Genomic DNA, 20,243 nt, shown 5'->3' on the forward strand with positions numbered 1-20,243 from the left:
TACATGCAACACAATATCCCCTCACGGACCCATACAGAGCTGAAAAAACACATGTACAACAAACAGGGAATGTAAATGATTTTTATTTATTTTTTCAAGTAAAAATTTGCAAATAATGAAGCAGGCAAAATTATATTTTATTTAAATGTTTTTATACATATTTACATTTACTCATATATTGCCTATATAAGAAGGCCCTAAAATAGTACATATGTGCATGCAAACACATTGAGAAAAATTCACTTTAGCATTCAGAATTTCAACGCTAAAACCTGCATCTTATTCACTAACCACCCACAATCCAGTTTAACCAGTAAATGTGCTGAAATAGCACTGTGCCTCATATATTAAGTCATTGTCTTTTCAGTGCACACATGCAGTCTTTTTATGTAAATTAGACTTATTTTAGAGTCTGCGCTATTTGTCTCACGCAGTGGCAGCTCTAGGGAGGGGCTTGTCGGGGCTATAGCCCCATCAGAAATTTGCATAGCAAATTCCACTACAAGGATTTCCTAAAGATGTAAATGTTTTACTTTCACTTTCACTTTCATTAAACATTTTAATATGAATCATAAAAAACCTGAAAAACATTAATACATTTATATATATTTATATCTTGTTTCAATTTGTTAGGGGGGAGTAGTCAATTAGTCATTTGAAGTTGATCATCAACATCGATCACAATGGAACACTATCTAATATGAATCAAAAGACAATGAACTTAAAACACTACATCCGTAATTGACTACATCCGTTTGAGCCTGATTTTCAGGAAGTGAAGCAGTGAAGCGAGACGGCAGGATACATGCCATACTAACAACTGTAGGATATGTAGCACACTTTATCTCTGGTAGAGAACAACATGTTTGTCAGCTACTTGAAAGTTTGCTAGGAAAAGTCTAGCTAGCTAGTCAAATCAGAGTATTCTGAATCAATTCTGAATTCTTTACATGCTCAAACAGTGACCTTATAGATCTCTCCCATTATAAAGAATGAAGCCAAGTCACGCGCTTGCAGCTTTATCAACTTCGTTAAATATAATGGGAGTGATCAAATATTCCAACCCTTTCTGCTAAGGAAATAATTATAAGCATTTAAACTACGATACGCTTTAATCGCCATGACTAGACGTCCCGATAAAACTGGGACAGTCCTGATTTTATGAGACGAGTCCTGCGGCCTGACAGAGACGGGACACCTTTTGTCCCGATTATCAGTCTTAGCTTATTTGTTTTACGAAACAGACATAGCTGTGCTTCGTGCTGCCTCTGTCGTGAAAAACAAGCGACGAGTAAAGGAGAATCATTCATTTACGTAGTCAAAATCAGCCTTACGTTCGCCTCTCAGCTCCCAACCTGTGTAAAACGTTCCCTCTTGCTGCCTCCTCCCACCTCTGCTGCTCTGCCCATAAGAAAAGTATCTATACCTGTTAGACTGCAGATATAAAGTATGACAGCACCGGGGCACTTTTCCATTTGTATCATTTTGCTTCCCTGTGTTTGCTGCTTTCCAAAATGTGCTGGGTATTTTGGTTCATCTTTTTTTTTTTTTTTGTTAGTTCACTGATTCCTTCATATCTGGAGATAAATCTTTATGCCAGTAGGTGGCTACAAATTACAGTTTTATATATGTATACAGTTTACAGTATACACTGTACATATTGACAAATATGTCTTGTTATAAACAAACATACATGTGTCAATGGCAGTTAGCAGAATAATTTATTCTGTATGGTTGAATTATTGAAAATGAAGGCACACCAATGGTCCGTTGCCAATTTCTGAAAATTTTCTATCTCTTTTGTTTAGATTTTAAAGAGATATTTCTGTATAAAACATGGAATAGCTGTAGCTCTTATGCTCTGAGAAAACAAGAGGCTGATTAACCATAATATTGTTTCAGGAAGCTGTGCAAGTTATCAAAGCAGCTTTATATTAGCTCATGAGATAACACACACAATGTATGAGAACTGTCAGATGATAAAAACAAAAGGAAATGATTCTGAAAGGCGGGGGAGGTACTCCACATATGCATCAGCACTAATAAGTTAAACAGCCAACAGAACATATCGGCCAATAGGAAATGCGGAGAGCATCTGCGTCATAATCACAACCTAATGACGCTATGTAGATGACTAAACCTTGTGATCATCAAGTAAAGTGGTGAATAATGTGTTGCTGTTTGTTAGTTACAAGACGGCAAAGGAGATTAAACAGATGAAATGGCTTTTAAAACTGTAAAAATGCCATTGGCATGCCAAATGCGATGTCAGTCTTTCCACGCACATGGCACAGGAGAGTTGCAGTGCTCTTCTTAATTAGCTGTGAAGTGTGGATTTTACTAAAGTGACTCTGGAAGGATGTAATTGACAAAATGACTCTTGTTTGGGAGGAAAGGATGGTTGGGGGTTTGGAAAGCATGAAGTACTAATGCATCCAATGGCCCATCAAAAATCAGAGTGGGCTTTAGGGGCATCAAAAACAGCTCTTCGCATTTTAAAAAGTCCTAATGTAAAATCACACGTTTGCGGTAATCGTAGTTTACCCTTCATGAGCGACACACTGTAATACAGAGGCACTTAACTTAAGAAGCCAAGAGGGCCACAGTCAAACCACAACAAAATTCAGCTGTAGGCACAGGGCCATGCTGATAATCTTTACAACAGCATAATTTCTCCTGTGATATTGCTTATATTGAACATCAGTATAAACAAGTAGTTAATAATTGGTAACATACTTTTAGAGACACTGAGTGCATTTACATGCACAGCAATATGCTGATAATTGTTAAAAATCAGTTCATAAAACAAATCGACAATGTGATTCTTACAAGTAAAGAATGGTCCTTGTGATGAGGAGGAGGGCGGCTAATCAGCCGGGAGGGGGATAAAGACTAGCCGGAGGCACCAGTTCGAGAGAGAGAGACAGGCACGCGGCTGCATGGCATGTGTGTCTGTGTTTTTGTTTGTTTTATGTTGAGTTTTATCATTAAACTTTACGTTAACTGTTTAGCCGGTTCCCGCCTCCTCCTTGCCCACCTTACCTTGTTACATTGGTGCTGAAGCCCAGGAGGGAGGAGGGATGCGCTGTCGCAGAGTCCTCGACTCTGCCATCCAACAAAGGAGCAGCTGCAGCCGTCTGCCTGGGGACGGAGGGGTCGATGCTGGCCGCCAAGAGCCGGGGAAACCGCTGCCGTCCTGCGAAGAAGGGGAGGAGTAGTTCTGTCCGCCAGGGGCCAGAGGACTCGCTGCTGTCCTCCAGAAGGCAGAGGAGCGGTTGAGGACAGGGCGACAGCGTGTCCGGGAGCCGGTGAGCAAGTATTCTCTCTCTCTCCTCTATCTCTCTCTCTCTGTCGCTCTGCCTCGCTCTTTCTCTCTCCCCTTACCCCCCCTCATCTCTCCCCCCTTACCCCCCCTCATCTCTCCCAGGGCTCCAAAAGTCGGTGAAGACCTACTGGCAGAAACGGCCGGAAAGTCAGCGCCCCCCATTCAAGGAGGGGAGGGGAGTGCGTCATGCCAGGGGTTTCCCCAGCCTAAGTCAGGTGATGGAGGAGTGTGATGAGAAGGAGGGTGGGGCCGGGCCGTGAGGACACACAGCCAGCCCTGAATCAGGCTAATCAGCCGGGCGGGGGATAAAGACTAGCCGGAGGCGCCAGTTTGAGAGAGACAGAGATGCAAGCGGCCGCATTGCATGTGTGTCTGTGTTTATGTTTGTTTTATGTTGAGTTTTATCATTAAACTTTACGTTGACTGTTTAGCCGGTTCCCGCCTCCTCCTTGCCCACCTTACCTCGTTACAGTCCTGTTTTGCTCCAAAATCAGAAGAAATCTTATTTTGCATACATAAATATTACCTATTTTTAGGTTCTTTAAAAAATTTTACATAGTGACATTATTTTCATGATAATTGTCACACATTAACCCCCCAATTCTCATTACCGCAATTTGGGGGGGGGAAGATCATTAAGATATTCTCATTTCTGCGACATGAAAAAAAAATGTATTTAAATTGTTACATATTTATACATCATGGTAGTACTGTTTTGGTACTACCTTTTATTTTCATTGACTTTTTTTTTTTTTTTTTTGCCATTAAAGAACGTGCATGTAAACGCACTCATTATTGTGGCACACAATTAAAGCATTGAATAGACAATACAAAAGTGGCTTTAAAAGTCAATATATTGTTTGTTTTGTGTCCATATCCTTGAACATAAGCCTATTATTGGCCTACAGTCCACAGTAATCCATTTCTGCACAGTAAATGCCATGTAGTGTGTGTATATACAGAATACGTTGGCATGGGTGAAAATGAAACAACTTGTGAGACTTGGCAATGTTGCAAAGTGTGTGAAATTTTTGTTTCCCTTTAACTTTAAAATTATTTAAAATTGAACTTCAATTGACATGTCACATCCGTCAGAAAAGCAGCATTACGCATGAATTTGTCATCTTCTAATAATGGCAGTAAATTATGTTGTAAGCAGTTCCCTAAAGGTACAGAGTACCTTTAAAGTGTGCTTATGCTTGATGCATTCAAATCCAATTAAATCACTTTATTGTCACTCCACCATATACTCGAGTGTAATGATGAGTAAAACTTGGTTGCATGGTTCACTCAGTAGTTGTATACAGGCAGGAGAATGTGAACAGACACGATGTTCAGAATAAACAATATACAAAGAACAATATATGTTTATAATAATGTGTAACAATATAGAGCTGTCATTAATCACGTTATGCAGGGGGTGGAGTAATAACTTCTGCAAATATCATATTATAAAAGCTAATTTACACGTACACCAGAAAGCTGTTTAATATGAGAAAGCTGCTGAAGTCAGGAAAGCTGCGTGCACTGTGTAATGCAACAGATACTCCGCAATAGATGGGTTTCCCTCAACATCAGAATTCGGTGTTCCCCTGATGCTCTTGAGCACATGCGCATTCTTTAAAAACATATAAACGCCACTTATGCGTTAACATAAATACTTAAAAGCTGTGTTCTCCGCCAGAAACCGTGTGTGATAAAGCGCTTTCTCTTAACAGTTTTTAATCCCTTAAACGACTGTGTTCGCGTTTACGTGATGTTTCAGAAAGCCGCCTTCTGCAAAACCCAGGAATAAGTAGTTTTCTTAAATGCATGTAAATGTGGTCAAAGTCTTGACAGAATTAAATATATGAATGGAATGAAAGATATAGAAGCCTCAGTAATGTCAAATGATGTCCACACAGCAAACTAAAAAGAAACTATGCTTCTAACCATAGGTAAAGATCTGTGGTTCCAACGACACAACTTTGCGATGCTGTTTGCGAATGTTTGTTGGAACTACAGTTTCTGGAAACACCAAATTGTTGAACTATGTTGGTTACGATGGAACTTACGACCATAGTTGACTAAAGATGCTTTTGGGAAAGGCACCCCTGATCTGGTACCACAATTTAGTACATACCATGGCCGGGTAATGGGGGGCACTGCACCCCTAGATTTTCCTTGTGCTCCCCCAGAATCAGACCAAAAGTCATGGATATTTCTATAGTGAATATAAATGTATTTAGGCATGTTCTGCTCTAAAATGTTTCATTGGCTAGATATTGCTCTTGTGTAGTGTAAAACTGGCTCACAAGCCAGGTTCGATTTGTGAGTGAATCGTTGTTCTTTTCAATGAATATTGGTCTCATCCACACTAATACGTTTTCGTTTTAAAAGGTATTCATTTTGCTACGTTTACGCCGCTCAACCACAGTATAATGCTGACTGTTTTCCTCCGCCCAAAACGAGACTTTCGAAAATGCCCTGCATAACCACATACTTGGAAAATGGATGAGTACCATAGCCATAATCAAACCTTTATTTAGCTAGCTTTAAATCAACCACAGTCCTTCAAAAACTCTGCAGTAAGTACCAGTTTGAAGCTGATAAATGCATAATTTAGTGCATTTAGGTGGTGAATCATTTCATATGTTCAAAAATAAGCTGAAAAGAAACAAACTAAATGGATCTAGAAAATTAATTAGCAGAATGGGGCCATTGTGACTTTCAGGTTACAACATATTTACTGGCCCCATCTCTGTTGATGACTGCCCTCTGTCTTTACACCCCCAAGCCAATTATTCTATGTGTTTTGGTAATTACAGAGGAAAGGTTGAGGTCTGGGTTTCAGACTGTGAGAACATTAGGGTCAGCATGTGAATATGTTTCTCACATTGACTGATAAGGCAAACATAAAGAGGAAGTTTATGCCAGCACTATGCAAACTGATGTGATTGAGTAGTGCAATAGTGCTGGACACCTTGTACTTTGTTAATGAAACACACATTGTACCATACATCTTTGTATGAACCACAAGTTAGTATAAGTAACAGTGTGATAAATTGTCTTAAAAAGGTCATATCCTACACTGTTACACAATTACATTTTTTCTTGCACCAAAATCAGTCATAATTTAGTTTTTCATTACCAGTTTCCAACCTCTTTCTGACCCTCAAAATTAAACAGGCTGTTTTTGCTACAGTACCATTAAGAACCATTAAGGCTTCTGTATGTCATTATACAACAGTGAATTCTGGTCCTCAAATTTGATTGGACGAGAGATGTTCCAAGTGTGCTGAGATCTCACAACATCAGCACTCGGACACTTCACTGTTTGTATCACTCGATTGTGTTCATGCCATTCTAAACTAAAGTGTAAGAGCAGCGCAGATGTGTAAAAGAGCTTTTGTGTGTACAGTATTTACATTAATCCCTGTGACATTAAAGATTTTAGCATGCAGGTTGAGACAAAAGACAATTTTTATGTGTTATGAGCCAGTTCAGTTTACGTTCATTGAGTCTGACAGTCAGCGAGCGCTTTTTTAAGTTATCGGCATTGTCTCTCACTCCATGATTGCTCGGATTACTCCTTACTACAGCTGGGAAACAGAGTTACTCCAAGCCTTCCACGGCCCACGAGCCAACACCCACGCATGTCATGGCTCACGAGCCAACGCCCATGCCTGCCACGGCCAACGAGCCAACACCCATGCCTACCATGGCCAACGAGCCAACGAGCCAGTGTTGCAAGCCTCGTCCGTCCCAGAGCCATCTCTAACTAAGCTATTAGACCTGGAGTTGGTTCCCGCCCTTGTGCCCACCCTTAGTACTCTTCCTGCTTGGCTGGTTCCATCCAGCCCCTCTACTCCGCTGGTTCCATCCAGCATCATGGACTCCCTGGTTCCGTCCAGTACCCTAGCCCTTCCTTTTCTGCTGGTTCCATCTAGCACAATGGCCCTTCCTCCTCTGCTGGCTCCATCCAGCATGATGGCCCTTTCTCCTCCGCTGGTTCCACCCAGGACATTAGCTCCTCCTCCTCCTCCTGATCAGCCAGTTCCCCCCAAGTCACTGGCTCGACCATCGCTCCCTGTGACATCTCAGACAAGGGGAACTTCCGACCCTCCGACTCCACCTAGGCCCTCCATGCCCTGGACTCCGCCATTGGCCCTCCAATCCCTTGACATCACCTTGGCTCTACGTCCCCTTGGCCCCACCATGGTCCTCTAGCCTATCATCTTCATCGGGGTTCCTCGTCCCTCCAGCTCCACCTTGGTCTGTCAGTCACCTGGCTCTGCCTTGGCTCTCCGATCCTCCTGCTATGCCTTGGCTCTCCGATTCTCCAGCTACGCCTTGGCTCTCCAATCCTTCGGCTCCACCGGGGACCTCCATCCCAACGGCTCCGCCTTGGTTCTCAGTCCCACCGGCTCCGCCTCCGTCTTCCGATCCCCCGGCTCCGCCTTGGTCCTCCGAGCCTCTGGAACTGCCTTGGTCCTCCGAGCCTCCGGCTCCACCTTGGTCCTTTGGGCCTTCAGCTACTCTCCGGGCTCCAAGTTCTCCAGTTTCACCCCTTGAGCCTCTCATGGCTCCACCTTCCATGGCTCTGCCACTCGAGCCTCTCATGGCTCTGCCTGCCTTCGTCGAGCCTCCCTTGGCTCCACACCCTAAGTCTCCACCTCCTGCGACCAAATCACCTCCCAGGCCTTCTGACCCTGTCCCTGCCCTGTGGCCACCTTCCAGGCCTCCTGACCCTGTCCTTGCCCTGTGGTCACCTCCCAGGCCCCCTGACCCAGTCCCTGTCCTGTGGTCACCTCACTGGCATTCTGATCATCCACAGACTAATCCCTGGCCACCTGATTGTCCGCCAATTCCTCCTGGACCTCATAATCGTCCCCTGGATCCCTCCTCATCATCTGCATCATCCTGCCCATCATCCGTCTTTGGGCGCCAGGAGTCACCCTTGGTGGGGGGGGGGGGTTCTGTAACAGTTTGTCACCTTTCTGTTCCTAAGGACTCTTATTTTGACATAGATATCGTCTTCTGTTATTAGTGTGCCCCATACTACATTTCCCATGGTGCACTGCCCTCATCAAAGCCATCTGTTCCCCATCTTCTTTACCTGTTCCATATTTCCTCATCAAGCACCAGTTTGTTTATATACCCTCTAGTTTTTATCACTCTTTGTCAGTTCTTATGTTAACAAGTATGTTACCTAGCATGTTTCCTAGTGTGTTCCTGTGTTTGTAGTTGATAGATTATTTGGTTCTTTGCATTTCTCCACATTATTTTGTATCTCCTTCGTCACCTTCATTAAAAATCTGCATATAGATCCATCATCTCCCATCTCATCTCTGCTTCAAACCGTGACAACTGTAGTTGGCATTGTTCCAGACTGTGTTCCAATTCATCTTAAAGGTTTTCAGTGAGGTTCAAGTCTGGGCTTTTGTTCTTCCACAAACTCAGTAAATAATTTTTTTATGGATCTCACTTGGTGCACAGAGGCATTTTCAAGGGCCATGTCTGCATACTTTTGGCCATATAGTCAACATATGGTGTTTTATAAAAAAAACAAAAACGCTTCTCCTAAGCTTCTGGGTTAGATAATAACCACCTCTCTATATCCACTCCATTTCTTTCACACTCTTTCTCTCTCTCCATCAAACTGTCTGTCCCCTAGGGACCCCAAAGGGTCCTACAAATTACCTTACGTGTCATTTATGAGTAAGTGCCCTAGAGAGGGGCAGGAGAGAATGGAGGGAAATTGATGCTGACACTGAAGTGGCCCCCACCAATTATTTTTCTATTTTTATTTAGAATCCGTAGAATGAATCATGTCCAGAATTTATATAATTTTTTTTTTTTTTTATTTTATTATTATTTAAAACCTTGTGCACCTTGATTAATTTGAGATATTTTGCAATAATGTCCTGCATTATTCATCTTTTGGGCTGGGAATACAGCAATAAATTAACTGACATCACAAAGAGACCAAGATATATTACAGCATGAACAAAAGCATGAAATTGAAAATATTCAATAAACATGGTTTTAAAATGGACTGTTGCATGATTTGCAGAGCAAGTGTATATCCAATTTGTTTATCAAAGCTTGACTGAACGACTCAGACCAACCAGGATTGTTGAATTTCCTAGAACTTCTCAAATGTTCCTTCTCAGAATTCGGTCCTTTCAGTGAGTCGATTTAACATGTTCACACAGGAAATAGACATGTTGCTTCCGAAGGTTCATGTACCCTGAAATCAACTCAAATTACTGACAAGCGGCATCTCCATCAGTGATCCCATTTCCCTCTAGCACTACTGATAGCACATTCCACAAGCAGCTTCCGAGACATGGATTCGGTTTTCATGAGAAAATAATTTTTTTACTCCAGTTATGTTTAGTGTTGGGATTTGGGTTAAGGGGTAAACAAAAACTCCAGTGTTTTGGATTCAAAAAATGGGGACTTTGTCTCCTCAGTTCAGAAGTTCACTACATGCCACTTTTTTATAACATGGTTAAATTTGATGTAGAATTGAGTTACAAAGGCAGATGATAATGCCTCAGGTAGAGTCATTAAATTGGTTCATGGTGTCTGTGGCTTTATTAAACCGGAGGAGACACACGCAGGTTAGACATATGGCTACTGTCTGGTTTGGATTTACCATCTGTCTACTCACAGAGGCTATTTTCTTATTCACTAGAAACCATTACTTTACGTTAGGCGCCATGTACATTCTCAGTTTTATCACAAAATGAAAGCAAATAAAAAAAATAATAATAAAACCAGTGGTGAAATACGGTCAGGGTGAGTTCAGTGTATCTAAAACATTAAAGTAATGTGCTTACAATGGAAATCTATGGGGCAAGACATTCTAGAAGCAGAAATGTGCAGTTTTATTACATTTATATTTTAACACTTTCATTAATTCTTCAGTGCAATGTATTATTTAAGCTGTAAAGTTTAAATTGTCTTTTTGTGGTGGGAGTACTTCTCTAGGGGGACGTTTAACAACTTTTCTCCACATATTAGTAAGAACATTTGTACACATTTTTTTGTGAAGCAGACGCTCGAAATAATGGCACTTGCATAATGGGTGTAGGGCTATGGAAGTTTGACAAGATTTTGCCACCTGATGTTGTGCTAGAAAAAAATCTTTATCCATCACTATGATGGATTGAGATGTGAAATTTCAGACATGGTCTATTTTTACCCGCCTTATTTGTTTTCATGTACCTGATAATTATAGGGCTACATTCAGCATCGTAGAATCCATTATAAATGGGGAGTTTCTTATACATTATACAAGATTGTTGCTGGCTGCATAAATTGACGGCCTAGTAGCCACTTCAGCAGTGAACTGAAGGAACGTGCAAGCGGTGATCTACCATGAACAGTGGAAACAGCTTTTCTTCAAGGACTAGTCAAACAAAACCAGGTTTACTGTCATTTATACACAATGTAGAGCAACAAACAAAACTTAATGAGGTTACCTCAGGAAATTAGAGTGCAACATTTAACATACATCCAAGCAGACATATGACACAAACTGATTTATATCTGAATGACAGGAAATTACACTCAATAAATTGGACTCAGTTATACAACATTTACACTCTAGTGAAACCCAGGAGTTCTAGGGTGGAACAGGTAAGTTCTACCAGTCAATCAAGTGTTGTGCTAAAACAAGAGTTTTGAACTTGAACATGGTGCTTTTAAAGGCAATAACCATCCCATGGTAAAATGTGAAAATTTGCATATGTGTATATATATATATATATATATATATATATATATATATATATATATATATATATATATATATATATACATGCACAAGAACTTGACATAACTTCTTTAGTGTGTCTGATATCAACATGCAGTGACACAGATTAAAAGCAGGCACACATAAAGCTCAGATAATACAGGTACTAATTTAAAATAACAGAATTCTTCTCAAAATTTTACATTTGTGCTTAGATTAAATTCAAGTTTAATAGTTGGGAGAACTGGCATGCTAATATATATGTTTATTTTTTCCTACACTTTTTTGCACTTTATTATCATGCACGGGAGTAATAGAGAGAGTGACAGCATGTTAAGATGGTTAAAAATAAATAAATACAAAAAATACACTAGTTTTAAATTGTTCTCTTGTTTCAAAAATATCTGTAAAAATGACAGACAGCATTTGGAATGATCCGTCAATGATTTAAAAATATCGGTAAATGACAGAGAATTTTCGGTTAACACAACCCCTGGATGAGTGGTTCCCAGATAGAACACGTACATCTCCAAGATGTCTGTTTTAGATCTTTTCATCTGGAGAGCCTCGCAATCTAATTAACATCTACTAAACATCTTAATAAGATCAGATTTACAAACATTCTAAATCATAAATGTCTCAAAGACATCTGCTGAATGTCTTATTGACATCCAAGAAAAAATGTCTTACAGACGTATTACAGATGAGCAAACAACCTAAAACATACTTGCAGATGTAAACTCGCACATGGTCAGGGTGGTGCATGTGCTATCATGGTTCTGTTGTAAAAAAAATATTGTATCTATTAATTGTTGTCGCAATAATAAAGTAGTATTTTATTATACATTTTTTGTGCTTTTTATTATCATAATAGCACATGAAACATGAAAAAAATTTAAGTAATTGCCGAGTCATCCGCTTTGTCCAAGTCGTGTCTCAAATCATTGTTCCTCAAGTCAAAGTCATGTCAAAGTCCTTAAATGTAACTTGAGTCTGCCACTTTAAAACCATAACCACGATTTTGTGGTTATGGTTTTACTACAAATACCACAGTTGAACTATATTTACTGTAGTAAAAGGATTGTGAGGGAACGCAAACTGTTGAGATGGAACACCAAACTTATTGTGAAGGAACGCAAACTATTGCAATGGAACGCCAAACATATTGTGAGGGAATGCAAACTATTGCGACGGAATGGCAAACTTATTGTGAGGGAACACAAACTATTGCGACGGAATGGCAAACTTATTGTGAGGGAACACAAACTATTGCGACGGAATGGCAAACTTATTGTGAGGGAACGCAAACTATTGCGATGGAATGGCAAACTTATTGTGAGGGAACGCAAACTATTGCAATGGAAAGCCAAACTTCTTGTGAGGGAAAGCAAATTGTTGCGATGGAATACCAAACTTACTGTGAAGAAACCCAAACTATTGTGATGGAATGCTAAACTTATTATGAAGGAAAACAAACTATTGCGATGGAATGGCAAACTTATTGTGAGGGAACGCAAACTATTGCGCTGGAACACCAAACTTATTGTGATGGAACCCAAACTATTGTAATGGAACGGAAAACTTATTGTGAGGAAATGCAAACTATTGTGATGGAACGGCAAACTTATTGTGAGGGAACGCAAACTATTGCGATGGAACAGCAAACATATTATGAGGGAATGCAAACTATTGCGATGGAACAGCAAACGTATTATGGGGGAACGCAAACTATTGTGATGGAACAGCAAACTTACTGTGAGGCAACGCAAACTATTGCGATGGAATGCCAAATATATTGTGAGGGAACTCAAACTATTGCGATGGAACACCAAACTTACTGTGAAGGAACTAAAACTGTTGCGATGGAACACCAAACTTACTGTGAAGGAACTAAAACTGTTGCGATGGAACACCAAACTTAATAGTGGGCGAATGCAAACTATTGCAATTGAATGGCAAACTTATTGTGAGGGAACGCAAACTATTGCAATGGAACGGCAATCTTATTGTGAGGTGTAACGTTTATGTGTGTTTTGTTCATGTTTTGGATTATATGTCTTTTATTTTTAAGTTTTCACTTCCTTGTTCCTGTTTGTCTCTGTCATGTGATTTACTGTTTTCTTGTCATGTGACCCTCATGTTTCATGTGTTTTGTTCTCATTGGTTTATAGTCACTGTCTTGTTATCACGTTCATTAGTCTTGTCTTCTCATTGTTTTATGTTTATTAGTCATGTTATCCCCTTATTAGTTCTGTCTGTTCATTGGTTATCAGTTCAGTCTTGTCATTGGTTGTTTTGATATCTTGTTTACTTGTTACCCATGTCTATGTATTTCTAGTCCTCATGTTCTCTAGTCCTTTGAGTATTGTTTGTGTACCATGATTTCATGGTCTGTTCATAGTCAAGTCATGTTTTGTTAGTCTTTTTGTTTAGTTTTTGCATTTGTTCTTTTGTCACTTTCTATTCTTATTAAACTGCACTTGGGTTCACACATCATTGTCGTCTTTGTCTCCTGCCTGCATGTTACATGAGGGAATGCAAACTATTGTGGTGAAATGCAAAATGTATTGTGAGGGAACACAAACTATTGCAATGAAACATCAAACTTATTGTGAGTGAATGCAAACTATTGCAATGGAACCCCAAACTTGTGAATGCAAACTATTGCGATGGAATGTCAAACTTATTGTGAGGGAACAGAAACTATTGCAATGAAACGGCAAATTTATTGTGAAGGAACATCAAACTTATAGTGAGTGAATGCAAACTATTGCGATGGAACACTGAACTTATAGAGAGGGAATGCAAACTATTTTAGAAAATGTATTCCCTCTCTATTCTCTAACGGGCTCAGTAAAGGGCAGCAAGAAGGGACCTCTGAAGAAGCAGGAGCCCCTGGACCTCACAGGACCATATTCCATTCTTTATTCCCAGACTTTGCCATATAGACAAAATGATAGCAAAACTAAGAAAATGAGCGTTACATCATAGGGGTTTGTGGGAGAACATCTGTTTCATTGCATAGAAGATAAGCTTTATTTCCTATCTTATAGGCATGGTTAATTGCACTGAGCATTCAAAAAGCTGAATGGTAAAACCAAAAGCCCAAATGCTTGGTCTCCAGATGCTGTCTCAATTTTAACTTTTAGGCTATCTGTGTGTGCATAGGTACAATAGATTCATGTTTGTGCCACTTTTAAACAGCGGTAATGAATTCAGAAAGTTGCAAGGCCTCAAAGGTCATGCTTAAACAAAAGCTGAGCATTTTCTACAGAGACCCCACTGCATGCTCTTCGCAGTTTGTTCTTCATGCAATGTTGTTAATCAATAGCAATTTCTTTTTTTTTTTTTACAGCTGCCAAACAAACAGGCAGATGTCTTATTAAAGAGAGCGATGCAAAGTGGGAGGGAGCGAAATGGAGGAATTTGCTTGCCCCTTCCAATGTGTTTGCCTAGACCGTACTTTCCCCTCGCAATCCACCCTGTGGGAAATCAAATTGTGTTTATCAAATGAGCAATACACTTAAATGCAGCTGTGCACCAGAGAGTCAACGCATATGCATTTTAAACACCGCATTGCATTCTCGAAGCGTATGGACAGGTGATTTGAGGAAAAACAAAAGAACATAAATGCAACGAGAGGGAGAGGACGCAAGGGAGATGGAGTGTTTAATTGCAGAATGCAGTTTATAAAATTAGTCTGTGGGGACACAGAGCTAAGGAGATGAGCTGAATACTGATGGGGTTTATTATTTAAATTCAGCTTACAATGTTTGCGAGTGATCCGTAGGAAAGAAAAATCACAAATTCTCTTTAATATCCCAGTTGTTTCCAACCTGATCTAATTTTTGCCAAATTATATAATGTGGTTTATTATGATATCGTGGCAGTTCCAAAGTGAAATGCCCACTGTGAGGCACTAAAAGCAATTAAAAACAATTTGGGGTTTTTTTTAGGTTTAGAAAGTCTAAAGTTCTGACAAACTTGCCACAAATTTCCCACTCACTATTTTCACGTGCAAATGAGCTTGCGTTTCGCCGTAAATGTTTGCCAGAAATTTGCAGCTCTTCACCGGTAGTGGTGAACCTGCAGCAAACCTTTGACGACAATGAAGAGTTTCCGCAAAGCTCATTTGTATTTGAAAATAATGAGTTTCAAATTTGCTGCAAGTTTGCCAGAACTCTTGATTTTTGTGAGGGTAATGCTTGATCGAGTTTTGAATCAACAAAACATACTTCCCTACCCTCAATCTTAAATGTAAACCTAACCAATAGTGTCATAAAAAGTAAATGTGAGATGAAAAATGCAATTGCTGAAGCAACCACGTCATTTTGTGGTGCTTCTATGAAACTTTTGGCAAACTGAGATGCAAAAACAGCTTTTGAATTTGACGTTCCAATAAATCAGTATGATATAGTTTTAGTCCCTGGTGAATGTCTTTATTCTGTCACATGAACTGAAAATGGCCCGTAGGTCAGATAACTTCATGCCGATGTAAAGCTGTTGGGGTCTGTAAGGACGGGGAGGGGCTATGGATGTCAGAAGACACTTCAACAGTAAGTGACTCCTGCAACGAGTGGAGACTCCTGCGATATTCCGTTCACACAGCGTCCTCTGGGAATCAGTGGTCAGTGTTTCATATGGTTTCCTCTTCGCATCTGTTGCCCTTTTCCCTTGTGGTTTTGTTTTGATAAGTGGAAATTTGCTGCTGAAATTTGAAGACGTGCCAGAGGGAGAATTCATGTTTGTGTTTGCACGTCCGTGCATGTGTGTTGAGTATATATTGTCAATATTAAAACAGAACAAATTGGAAATTAAGGTAAACACTGACTCTGTGAGGGAATGCAACGTAAGCAGTGGAAAATGACTGGTTTGGCTTTAATGAGACTGAAAAAAAATTCTTCTGACTATTTGGAAGGAGCCCCTTGATGCTCGCCAGTATTGAGAACGGTTCTATGTCAGGAAATGCTCAAATGTGAACATTGAAGGGATAGTTCATGCAGTATTGATAATTCAATGACTCACCCTCATGTTTGTTCCAAACCACATTTTTCCTCTGTGGAACACAAAAGGAGATGTTAGGCAGTTTGTTTGTCTCAGTCACCATTCACTATTATTGCATCTTTTTTCTTTTTACAATTAAAGGTGCACACAGTAATTTTTTGCTCATTAAAAAAGTTTTCCTCGAAAAGAAATAAAGTATAATTTTGAAACATACATATAAAATCATGAAGACTCACATGAGATGAAGACTCCAGTCATATCAGTAACCTTATAAAAGCTATTTTATTCTTCATGGAGAGGGTCCCCTCATGGGGACTGCCATGTTGAGATCACTTGACCAGCTGAATACTACTCGCTTAATCTCAGTAACTGTCCTGTTATTAGATACTTTCATTCATGGATTAAACTAACCATGACTGACTGTGAATAGTGAATTTCTGCAATGACATCTGTAACTGAAATCTACTGATTTTGAATGATGCTGCATCCCCACCACTAGGTGTCAGTGCAAGTCCAAAATGACAGACAAAAATTTACTGAGTGCACCTTTAAATTAATATTTCACCATTCCAGGTGTGCATGATTTTCTGTCTTCTGCAGAACACAAACAAAGATGTTTAGAAGAATATCTCAGCACTGCAGCTCTATCCAATGCAATTGAATGATGACCAAAACTTTGAAGCTCCAAAAAGCACATAAAGGCAGCATGAAAATAATCCATAAGACTCCAGTGGCTTATTCCATGTCTTCTGAAGCAATCTAATCAATTTTGGGTGAGAACAGACCAAAATATAACTCCCTTTTCACTATAAATCTTGACATCAGTAGTCTACTTGGTGATCAAGCTTGATTACACTTCCTAGCACCATCTAGCGCTCTGCACATGCATCTAGCACTAGGAGGTGTAATCGAGCTTGAAATCATCATCATGCCTAGAGACTCTACAGTGTAAAAGGAGTTATATTTTGGTCTGTTCTCACCCAAAATGATTAGATCACTTCAAAAGACATGGATCAAACCACTGGAGTTGAATAGATTACTTTTATGCTCCCTGTAACAGTTAAAAGGATGGGCAAGGAGGAGGCAGGAACTGGCCGAATAGTAAATGTAAGGTTTAATGATATAAATGAACTTAAAGCAACATAGACAAACACATGCAGCGCGGCCACGTGCATCTCTCTCTAACTGGCGCCTCCGACTCCCCTTTATCTCGCTCTCCCACTGATCAGCTGATTCAGTGCCGGCCGTGCACCATCACGGCCTGGCCGTGCCCTCCTCGTCACACTGCCTTTGAGTGCTTTTTGGAGCTTCAAAGTTCTTGTCACCATTCATTTGGATTGTATGAACCAACATAGCTGAAATATTTTTCTAAAAAATGTTGTTTGTGTTCAGCAAAAGAAAGAAAGTCATACACATCTGGGATTGCATGAGGGTGAGTAAATTAATTTTCATGTAAGTTCTTCAACAGAAAAAGGCAATTCTTGGCTTATAAAGTACATTTTCCCTTTTTTTTTTTTCATGCATACTATGAACAAAAATGCTATTTTGCTAAATTAAATCATCTGTGACATGTTGTTGATTAGCATATAAAATATTTTTGATTCCACCCTTAATTGTAAAAGCGAGAGGAAAAAAACAGGTACTGTAAGTGCATTATTGTAAATAGAATTTTTGTTTGTTTTTACAAACTAAGGGTCAAGTCAACATTATTTTCTGAGGAAATCGACAGTATGTCACAGAAGAGTACTTTAATCTTTCACTGATGAATTGAGCACAATAACACCAGAAACATGATTTTAAGAAAGTAAATAGGGTACATTTTTATTTTATGTTGACTTTAAACACCTCTTCTCCTCTATAGAACTAAAAAGAGTCTAATCTTATAGAATCATTAACAAACAACAAGAGCTAAGACAAAAAATTGTCGTTCTCTCAGTCCTCACCTGCAGTGATATAATAAATTCACTTTCAGGGGTTTTTTTCCACCACAGAACACTGTAACATCCCCCTGCCTCTCATTCTACTAAAGAACTAAAACTCTATACAAACTAAAAAGCATCAACAATCTTCTCCACACCCACTGAACGTCCATCACCACATGCCCATCTCTGCCATCTCCCACTTCAGAATGGCCAATCTCCACACTCACGCTCACATCACACCCTCTGCCTCAAACCCCCGCCCGCCTGCCCGCCACCAGCTCATATCATGTCATATCTCTGCCTCTGTGGGTGGCAATGCACTGCCATATCTTTAAAGTTGCCATTTAATGCCTTTATGGAAGTTTATAAAAGGGTTCTGAAATCACTACAGGTGCATGTAATAAAAACCCTATTTTCAACTTCGTAATTATCAGCCAGCTGTCTTGAAGATTCAGTGATGATTATACTTGAGATAAAATTATCATGATCCATCATAATTATGAAGGTCTCAGTACATTCTCTCGAGCACAGAAATTTATTGCCAGCACTGGGGAGCTTTAACCGCAGGCAGTGTTTTACAGGACTTGTAAAATGCTTCCCAAATTTGTGCTGGGAACGAAGAGAAGCATAAAATCACATGCAAAATAAATAGGAAAATAATCACTGGATGTCTGTGGAGAAACAAAGTCAATTGATACACTAAAGTCAATTTTAACTTGATGAGAGAATCACTGGCAGATACCAGAAACTTCTCCCTGTTTACTTTTGAGAAAGTGGAAGGACATTTGCATGTGCTTTTCAGAAAATGAAAATGTAATTGCATAGACTTACATGGTAAAAGATAAGTGAGAAATTACAAGGAATATTCCTGGTTTACAAGTTCAACTCAATGGGAAGAATCTTTGACATGCTGTTGATTACCAAAGAAAAGAATTACTACACGTTTACAGTAATGCACTTACAATAGGAGTCTATGGGACAAGGCAATCTCAAGCTGAAATTTCAACCTGGTTTCTTAATCATGTTACTATACCTGAATTTTTGCAAAAATATTTCTACGTGGCTCACTGTACTTATTGCAACAGTTCCCTGGTGAAATTAACACTAGAGGCACTAAAACAACAATGACTTTTATTTACTTTTACACAAATCACGAGTAAAAGCAGCAGATTATCAGTTCATAAACATATACATTTTGCTGTGATCCACACACAACACTATCTTATGACATCTAAACACTTTACAATAGTGCATTACTTGTAAGGTGATATATTTTAACATTTACATTACATAACCACCTACATTTACAAGCTTGTTCGAGTACAAACAAATTGCATGGTAGCTCAACTGATAGAGCGTTGCCCATGCAACGTAAAGGGTACGAGTCCTGAAGAGCAAGTTAGTCGACACATGTGCCGAAAGTGTCATAGAGGCGCCACAAAATTGCCTTGTTGCTACAGCAATTGCATTTTTAATCTCACATTTGCTTTTGACACTTTTGGTTAGGTTTAAGTTTAAGGTTTAGGGTAGTGAGGTAGGTTTTGTTGAGTTAAAACTTGATAGAGCATTAACCTTAAAAACCTCACCTGTTTGCGAGAACATTTAACTCGCTTTTAGCGCCACTTAGTGGACATTTCACCTCGGAACTGCCGTGATACGTGTGAGGAACCATGTAATATAATTTTTCAAAAATGTCACCACAGTCACGTAATTTTCATGAGATCAGGCTGAGAAATTTGCAGTTTGTATTCTTGTTGTCTTGTTTTATTAATTATTTTTGCAGTAGAACTACTTTTCTGGGCGGATGAACTTCTGGTGATGTGTTACTGATGTAATTCCTGTGGGTGGATTTTTATCTATCTGAATTTGTAGCATTTTATTATTATTATTCATAGGAGAAAGTTTGAGGAATACTTAAGAGGAGGGAGCATAACTCCAAAAAATGGGTGAGGTAAATAGGGTGAAATGAGGTCCCGGGACACTGAAGAGCCGAGGTAAGGTACAATGGGGGCACCTTTGAATGTATTTTCTCCCAAAAAACTCAATAAATAGCATTCCCCCTACCAGTCATTTAGCACCAGGTTCTCCACAAACATGCGGTGCGTGATGCGAGGGGGCGGGACTCATCCAGCCACACCCCGGCCCGTCTCGAACGGCTCTCCTCGCCGGGCCCTCGTAGGCCGGCTATCCCAGGCCAATCGGAGTCCGGCAGCGTTGCGGTATTGCTACGTTTAGGGGGGATTCTGAC

This window comes from Myxocyprinus asiaticus, chromosome 50 (assembly GCF_019703515.2).
Source record: "Myxocyprinus asiaticus isolate MX2 ecotype Aquarium Trade chromosome 50, UBuf_Myxa_2, whole genome shotgun sequence".
Taxonomy (NCBI): Eukaryota; Metazoa; Chordata; class Actinopteri; order Cypriniformes; family Catostomidae; genus Myxocyprinus; species Myxocyprinus asiaticus.